The following is an 8,867-nucleotide window of genomic DNA, read 5'->3' as shown; positions in this document are numbered from 1 at the left end:
ATTAAAAATAAATAGATTTGAATAAAAAATAACTACATAAAAAAGAAAACCACAAAAAAATTTATTGGTATCAATTTTAAGTGGATGATTTTATATAAATGGAAATCATGCAGGTTGGGGCTTAAGGTATATAATTGTGGATGGAGATTGCATTATCCAACTGCAACGTCACTTCCTAGGACAATTAGAGAATTTCTTATACCTTGGAGTGTTCTTACACCTCTTCCTTACCAGCTCCTCCTGTCCCTCACCATATATTCTCTGATCTAATGACATTAGCCTCTTTGCTATTCCTCACATAAGACACTCCATCTATGGACTCCATACATTTTTACTGACTGTTACTCACACCTAGAATTCTCTTTCTCCTCATTTCCACCTCCTGGCTTACTTCAAATCTCCACTAAAATCTCACTTTTTAGGGGGAAGAGCAAAGAGAAAATAAACATGTATACAATATCCATCATGCGCCAAGGACTTGTAGGTATTGTATTATTTGATTCTTACCATAGCCCTTGAGGTAGGTAATATTAACTCCATTTTATGATTGAGGACACTGACGAACACAGGTTAAATGATGTCACTCAAGTCACACAGCTAGAAAGTATTAGATGGTGAATTTGGACTCAGTTATTTCTGACTCCAAGCCCAATGTTTTTTCCACTGAATTTGCTGCTGCTGCTAAGAACTTTCTACAAGAAGTCTAGTCTCCTTTAATGCTAGTGCCTTTCACTTCATTGTCTCACGTTAACCTGTCTATATTTTGTTTGTACTTTTCTTTTTCCTTTGTAGCTCTAGCACTTAGCACAGTGCCTGGTACATAGTAGGTACTTAATAAATGATTCTTCTTTTGACATTTTGGTGATATTCTTTTCTGGAAACTAAGCTATGCTAATTTGAGAGCAAGTTGGGATGAGTAAACCAGCCAAGAGAATGAGGATTTGAAAGCTATGCCAAGAAGCATGCCATACACAGTTATATTTATACAAATCAAAATGTATTAAAATAAATACCGAGCAAACTGACAAAATGACATATAACAGAATTCTTGTATCAAAATTTCCTCGAAAATCACAATTTATTGTAACTTGGAAATCAATTTGTAATATGTTGCTTTCCCAATAATTTTTGTATTGGAATGCATCATAGAAAAAGAATCCATGACTAGAGCCATATGATCAAAGCATTTTATGTCTTCTTTGCAAGGAACCATTTAAATCTTACATTAGTATTTGAAACTCATTGGCTGCCCTCAACCTGGCTTAGCTCATCTGCTGAAATAGTTTGCCTGGTTGTGACTGTTGTGCATGCTACAGCTTTTTTGGAGCTGCAAGTGAGAGTTGAGTGCCAGGTAGAAACCAAAGATGGACAAGCACTGAAAAGCACTTATGAACCCTCATACCAAAGATACTAGTTTTATTTGAACAGCCCATGCACCCATATACCCTGTAGGTGAATTAGATTAGGGGATATCTACCTCAAGCATATGAATACTTCCCCTAGTGGAATTGGTGGATGAGAATAATTTGTTCCAATGGCCATGAAGGCAGCTGAAGCAGGTGCTTAGAGTGCTTAGAGCCTGGTCAGACGTGGAAGACACCAAGGCATCCACTGCATCCCAGGCCATCACAGCTTATCTTGACTTTTGTCATGCCACTGGACTTTGATGACTCTGGAATGGAGAATGAGGATGGCAACTTTGTGCAACTTTGTCTCACTTAAATCCAATTCACATGAGTCTAGACATCACCCCATAATGTCATTGGTCCTCTTTGAAAATGAAACAGCAACAACCACAACACATCAGTAGTGAGACTGAGATTTTTAGGATCCTGTTGAGAGGAATGTATTGGGAGAAAGAGAAAAGGAGACGTAGAATGTAATAAATTACCTCATTATATTTTATAAAAGAGGTGAGAAAGAGCTTTTACAATGGAAGGGAAGAAGGGGGAGGTCAGAGGGAATAAATGAACCTTACTCTCATCAGATTTGGGTTAAGAAGGTAATAACACACATTCAAGGGGATAGCAAAGGGAGGATAATATAAGGGATGGCAGATTGGGGGAAGGGTTAACCAGAAGCAAGCACTATTGTGAGGGGACAGGTCAAGGAAGAGAATAGAGTAAATGAAGGTCAGGACAGGATAGAAGGAAATGTGGTTAGTCTTTCACAACATGACAGTTATATAAGTGTTTTGCAGGGTACACATGTATGACCTATATCAAATCACTTGCTTTCTCAATGAAAGTGGGTGGAGAGGGAGGAAGGGAGAGAATATGCAGGTCACAGCTTTAAAAATGAATGTTAAAAATTGTTTTTGCATGCAAGTGGGAAATAAGTTGTTCAGCCAATGGGGTATAGAAATCTATTTTTCCCTACAAGAAAATAGTGGGCAGGGGGATGGGAGAAAGGGGGTGATAGAAGGGAGGGCATATTGGGGAAAGGGGTGGTCGGCATGCATGCTGTCCTGGTGTGAGGGGATGGGGGAGATGGGGAGAAAATTTGGAATTCAAAATCTTGTGGAAGTGAATGTTGAAAACTGAAAATAAACAAATTATATTAATATTTTTTTTAAAAGAAACATTCTGAAACCTTTTCTTGCTGGGCTGTTTGCATGAAGGAAAACTGGCTGGTCTCTCTCCCTGCAGTCTGGATGCATCCTTCCTCCTGGAGAGATACACCAAAGTCTTGTTATCATGCCTCAAAAAATGACTCTTTGGGGTACCCTTAAAGATGACCCAGATTGCCAGGACTCCCTGGTTCCCTGGCATGATCTTATCAGCCTCCTGGGATAAGACCATCATCATGTGGAAGCCTACCAGAGATGAGACAAACTATACGATTCTCCCAATGTGCCCTCAGGGGTCACTCACATTTTGTTAGTGATGTGGTCATTTCCTCTGATGATCAATTTGCACTCTCAGGCTTTTGGGATGGCACACTAAGACTGTGGGGTTTCACAACTGGCACTACCACCAGGCTGTTTGTGATCACACCAAGGATGTGCTAAGTGTAGTCTTCTCTTCAGACAACCACCAGATTATCTCTGGTTTCTGGGATAAGACTATCAAGCTTGGAACACTCTGGGTGTCTGTAAATACATAGTACAAGATGAGAACCACTCAGAATGAGCGGCCTGTGTCTGTTTTTCATCCAATAGCAGCAACCCCATCATTGCCTCCTGTGGTTGGGACAAAGCTGGTCAAGGTCTGGAACTTGGCCAACTGTAAACTGAGGAAAGACCACACTGTTAGAGTTTCTCCTGATGGCTTTCTCTGGAGCAAGGGTGATCAGGCCATGCTGTGGGACCTCAGTGAGAGTAAGCACTTCTATACTCTGGATGGTGGTGACATGATCAATGCCCCCTGCTTCAGCCTCAGTCATTACTGGCTCTGTGTTTCATCAAGATCTGGGACCTAGAGGATAACAACATTGTGGATGAGCTTAAGCAAGGAGTGATCAGCACCAGCAGCAAGGCTGAGCCTCCCTAGTGCATTTCCTTAGCCTGATCTGCTGATGGTCAAACTCTTTTTGCTGGATACACAAACAACTTGGTATGGCAGTAGCAAGTGACCATTGGCACTTGGTGAAAGGATCAACCATAACTCAGATTTGGAAATAAATATCTTAATTTTTGCTTTTGGAAAAAATGTTCTCAAAGTGTAACAAGTCTGAATTTGGGGGCCAATTTTCCTCATAGGCAGACTAATTGCTTTTGCAACCCTTGAACCAAACAATCGCATTTTCTCTTATCTTCTCTTTTATCTATTTAGCCACAGACCTAGTGACTTTTGCATTCCTACCTCCTGCCACAAACAGCACAGGAAAATACTTTCTTTCCCAATATTCCCAAATCTTTCCTAATGTTTCCAAATCTTTCTAAACTTTTCAAATATTCATCAGAATCTTCATTTTCAAAAACACTTCTGGTTTTCCACATCTTTAAAAGATAGAGTCCACCAGCAATATTCCAAATATAGGCCATGTCTCTATAAAATGATTGATTCAATCTTTTCCCAGGCATTTAAATATATAGTACTCACATTGTGTAGAGACCTAAGCAATTGATACTTCCTCATCTATATCTCTAACTTTATCTATCCATGTCTATATTTATATCTATATGTCTCTTGTTATGGAAGGTAAGAATATCTTCAAATTAGCAACAGTATTATGATTTTAAATATCTACATAATTGAGATATAATGTTGCCACAAATTTTTATTGTTGGTGTTTATTTATGTCTGATTCTTTGTGATCCCATTTAGTGGTTTCTTGGTAGATACTTGAGTGGTTTGCCATTTCCTTCTCCAGTTTACTTTATAGATAAAGAACTGAGACAAAGAGGGTTAAATGACTTGCCCAGGATCACATAGCTAATGTGTCTGAGATTAGATTTGAACTCAGGAGGGTAAGTGTTCTTGACTTTTGGCTCAGCACTCTAACCACTATGCTACTTAGCTACCTTATCATCATCATCATCATCATCATCATCATCATCATCATCATCATCATTATTCACCAACTATTACTTGGCTATCATTGCTGGTAAACATTAAATAGAAAAGAAAATATTTTTGATTTTTTAAAACTAATGGTTTGATATTCCACATATTTAAATGTTTCTGCATAACATGTTAAAAACTGAATCTAGATGAGGATCAGTTGAAAGTACTGGTGAGTATTATTTAGTCTAGAGAAGATAATACTTAAGCAGAACAAGAGAGTTGTACAATTATTTGAATGACATATTGTGGAAGAGGCGTTAAACTTGTTCTTTTTAGTTCTAGAAAGTACAATCAGAAACAGTGAGTGGAAGTTCTAAAGAAGCAAATTTAAACTTGTTATGATGAAAAACTTCCTAAGAGGTAGAGTTTTCTCAGAGTAGAATGAGCTACCTTTGAAAGGAGTGAGTTTTCCAACATTAGAGAGCCTCAAAGAGATGAGATGTTCACTTAGATATGTTTTAGTCAACATTCTTTAAGGTATTGGTTGGAATAAGTGGCCACTGAGTTCTCTTCCAAATATAAAAAATCCTGTGACCTGACATTCCTACATTCAAACATAGCCACACCCTCTTTCACCAAACAGATATAACTAGAGCAACAGAATCATGGGCTGAAAATGGTATGGAATCCCAGAGACCTCAGAAACCATCTACTCCTACTCAAAGTATGAATCCAAACAGCATTGTTCCTTATAAGTACACTTCCAGCCTAAACTTAAATATCTTCAGTGAAAGAGAACAGAAATTCTGTTTTTCCAATGCCCATTCTATTTTTGGACAGCTAAAATTAATAAGAATTTTTTTTCCTTATTCTAAGTCAAGGTTACCTCAGAATAGGACTAAAATCTCCATCATTGAAATGACCTCTGTTCCTTCTAATAGAGGGCATGGCTTAAGCAACATTTTTGCTCACCAACTCCTTAGGATAATCACAATTCCTTTGTAAATGTAAAATGTAGTTACAACTATTCTTTAGGTGGAAAGGCAATTAATTAGAGAGAGTTATTCTTTGAGTTAAAGATTACTTAGAAATAATAATTTATTTGATCCTTCAAGACAGACCTGCAAGAGTAATTATTAGCCAATTTGGACTAATTTAGTTCTCCTCTCCTAAATGGCTGTAAATTTACTGCAACTACAATTCTACGATGATAATCTTTAATTTGAGAAATTCCTTAAAAACTCCTTTATGAATTCCCTAGTTTTACCTTTGCAAAGAGTCAAAGGGAGAAGAAAAAACCCAGCTGCTTCACATATAATGGTTTTTGGTTTTTTATTTCTTTTAAACTTTTTATTTATCTCTTTTTTAAAAAAATAAGCTCCCAACTCTCTCATTTCTTCTAGATCCTTCCTCAACCATTGAGAAAGTAAGTAATCTGATAATGATGATACATATGAAATCATATAAAATGCATTTCTACATTAGCTATGTTGGGAAAAGAAGAAAAAAATAAATTAAATGAAAAAAGTATGTTTCAATCTGCACTCAAAGTTCATTATTTCTCTCTCTGAGTGTAGATAACTTTTTTCTTCATGAATCATTTGGAATTGTCTTGGACCATAGTATTGATCAGAGTAGCTACATTTCACAATTGATCATCTTTGAAATATTGCTGTTATTGTGTAAAATGCTCTCCTGGTTCTGCTCACTTCACTTTGCATCAGTTCATATAAGTCTTCCCTGCTTATTTAAACCAACTCCTTCATTATTTCTTATAACACAGTAATATTCTGCCACAATCATATCACAACTTGTTCAGCCATTATTAATAAGCATCTTCTCAATTTTCAATTATTTGCCTTCACAAAAAGTTGCTATAAGTATTTTTGTACACATGGTTACTTTTCCTTGATCTCTTTGGGATATAGACATAGTGGTATTGATGGGCCAATGATACTATATACTCAGTTTTACAACTCTTTGGTCATAGTTCCAGACTATTTTCCAAAATAACTGGATCAGCTTACAACTCCCCCAACAGTGTATTACTGTACCCATTTTCTCATATTTCCTGTGGTGTTTGTCATTTTTCTTTTCTGCCATGTTAGACAATCTAATAGGTGTGAGGTGCTATCTCTAAGTTATTTTATTTTTCATTTCTCTCATTAATAGTGACTTGGATCACTTTTTAATATAATTGTTGAAAGTTTTGATTTCTTCTTTTGAAAACTGTGTGCTCATATCCTTTGACCATTTGCCAATTGGAGAAAGGCTCTTATTTGTATAAATTTGGCTCAGTTCTACATATATTATAGAAATGAAGCCTTTATCAGAGAAAATTACTGCAAATAAAATTTCCAGGTTTTCTGCTGTCTTCTAGTGTTGAGTGCATTGGTTTTGTTTGTGTAAATCATTTTAATTTTATGTAATCAAACTTACTCATTTTATCTGATTTCTATCGGTTTATGCCTTTTAATTTATCTCTTCTAAAATGTTCTCTGTCTCTTTTGTGGTCATGGAGCCTTTCCTTACCCATACATGTGACAAGTAAGTGTTTCCATAATCCCATAATTTATTTATATCTCCCTTTATGTTTAAATCATGTACCCATTTTGTCCTTATCTTGATATATGATGTGAGATGTTGGTCTATGCCTAGTTTCTGCCAAACTGCTTTCTAGTTTTCTAAACAAACTTTATTAAATGGTGAGTTTTTGCCCCCCAAAGCTTGTATCTTTGGATTCATCAAAAACTAGATTTCTATTATTTACTACTATGTATTGTGCTCATTTCACACAGCAGTGATGCTATGCTTGAGACTTTGTAAGCTGGCTTTAGCAATATGTGAACCAAGAATTATCAGAATAATTTCCAAAGAGGCAAAGAAACTAGAAAACAAACTGTCAACATCTGCTACATTATGGAGAAAACAAAGGAGTTCCAGAAAAGAAAATCTACTTCTGCTTCATTGACTACACTAAAGCCTTCGACTATGTGAATCATAACAAAATAAGGTAAGTCCTCAAAGAGGTGGGAGTACCAGATCATTTTATTTGTCTCCTGGGGAACTTGTATGTGGGTCAAGAAGCAACACTTAGAACCAAACATGGAACAAGTGATTGGCTTAAATTTGGGAAAAGAATATAACAACACTGTATTTTGTCACCTTATTTATTTAACTTACATGCAGAGCACATCATGTGACATATCAGGATAGGTGAATCAAAAATCAGAATTAAGGTTGTCAGGAGAAATAGAAATAATCTCAGATATCTCAGATATGCAGATGATACCATTCTGGTGACAGAAAGTGAAAAGAAATTAAGCTTCTTGATGAGCTGAAAGAGCATAAAAGTCTTCTTGAAGCTTAACATTGAAAAAAAAAAAACAAACTAAGACCTTGAGCTGGTCCCATCACTTCCTGGTGTATAGAGGGAGAAGAAATGGAAATAGTGTCAGATTTTATATTCTCAGGCTCAAAGATTATTGGAGACAATGACTGTAGCCACAAAATTAAAATATGCTTGTTCATTGGAAAGAAATCTGTGGCGAATGTTGAAGAATACTAAAAAGAAGAGGCATTACCTTGCCAACAAAAGTCCTTCGAAGTCAAATCTATCGTTTTTACATTATCAGGGTAAGGCTGTGAGATTTGGACTATGAGGAAAGGTGAGCACCAAAGAAACAATGCTTTCACACTGTCGTGCTGGAGAAGATTTTTGAGAGTCCTTTGGACAGCAAGATCAAATTCATCAATACTTCAAGAAATGAATTCAAGTTGTTCACTGGAAGGTCAAATACAGAAGCTGAAGTTTAAGTCTCTAACCACATAATGAAAAGATAGTACTGACTGGAAAATATTCTGATGTTGGGAAAGATTGAAAGGAAAAGGAAAAGGGGACAGCAGAGGATGAGATGGAAAGATAATATCATGGAAACAATGAACATGAACTTGGACAGACTTCAGGAGACAGTAGAGGGTAGAAAGACCTAGCATGAAATTGTCTATAGGGTCACAAAGAGTCAGACACAACTGAATGACAGAAGCAACAATTATGTGAATAATCTATTCCATTGATACACCCTTAAATTTCTTAACCCGATTGTATATGAGATCGTTTTGATGACTACTGCTTTGTAATATAGTTTGAAATCTGGTCTTGCTAGGCCTCTTTCCCTCACATTTTTTCTTGATATTCTCAACTTTTTCTTCTTCCAGATGATTCTTTTGGTTATTTTTTTCTAAATCTATAAAATAATTGTTTAGTAGTTTAATTGACATGGCAATAAATGTGTAAATTAATTTAGGTTAAGTTGTCATTTTTACTATATTGGCTCAATCCATCCATGACCCATATTTCTCCAAGTGTTTATATCTGACTTTGTCTGAAAAGTATTTTGTAAGTGTATTTATATAGTT

The 8,867-nt window shown here is 36.2% G+C and overlaps 1 pseudogene; it reads left to right on the top strand.

Moving 5' to 3' along the window:
- Positions 1-2,696: 2,696 nt before the first annotated feature.
- LOC140508860 (small ribosomal subunit protein RACK1-like) lies at positions 2,697-3,590 on the top strand (annotated as a pseudogene).
- The last annotated feature ends 5,277 nt before the right edge of the window (positions 3,591-8,867 follow it).

The sequence above is a fragment of the Notamacropus eugenii genome, chromosome 5, assembly GCF_028372415.1.
Source record: "Notamacropus eugenii isolate mMacEug1 chromosome 5, mMacEug1.pri_v2, whole genome shotgun sequence".
Classification (NCBI taxonomy): domain Eukaryota; kingdom Metazoa; phylum Chordata; class Mammalia; order Diprotodontia; family Macropodidae; genus Notamacropus; species Notamacropus eugenii.
The sequence above is the reverse complement of the archived record's forward strand: the minus strand, read 5'-3'. Positions and strand labels throughout refer to the sequence as shown.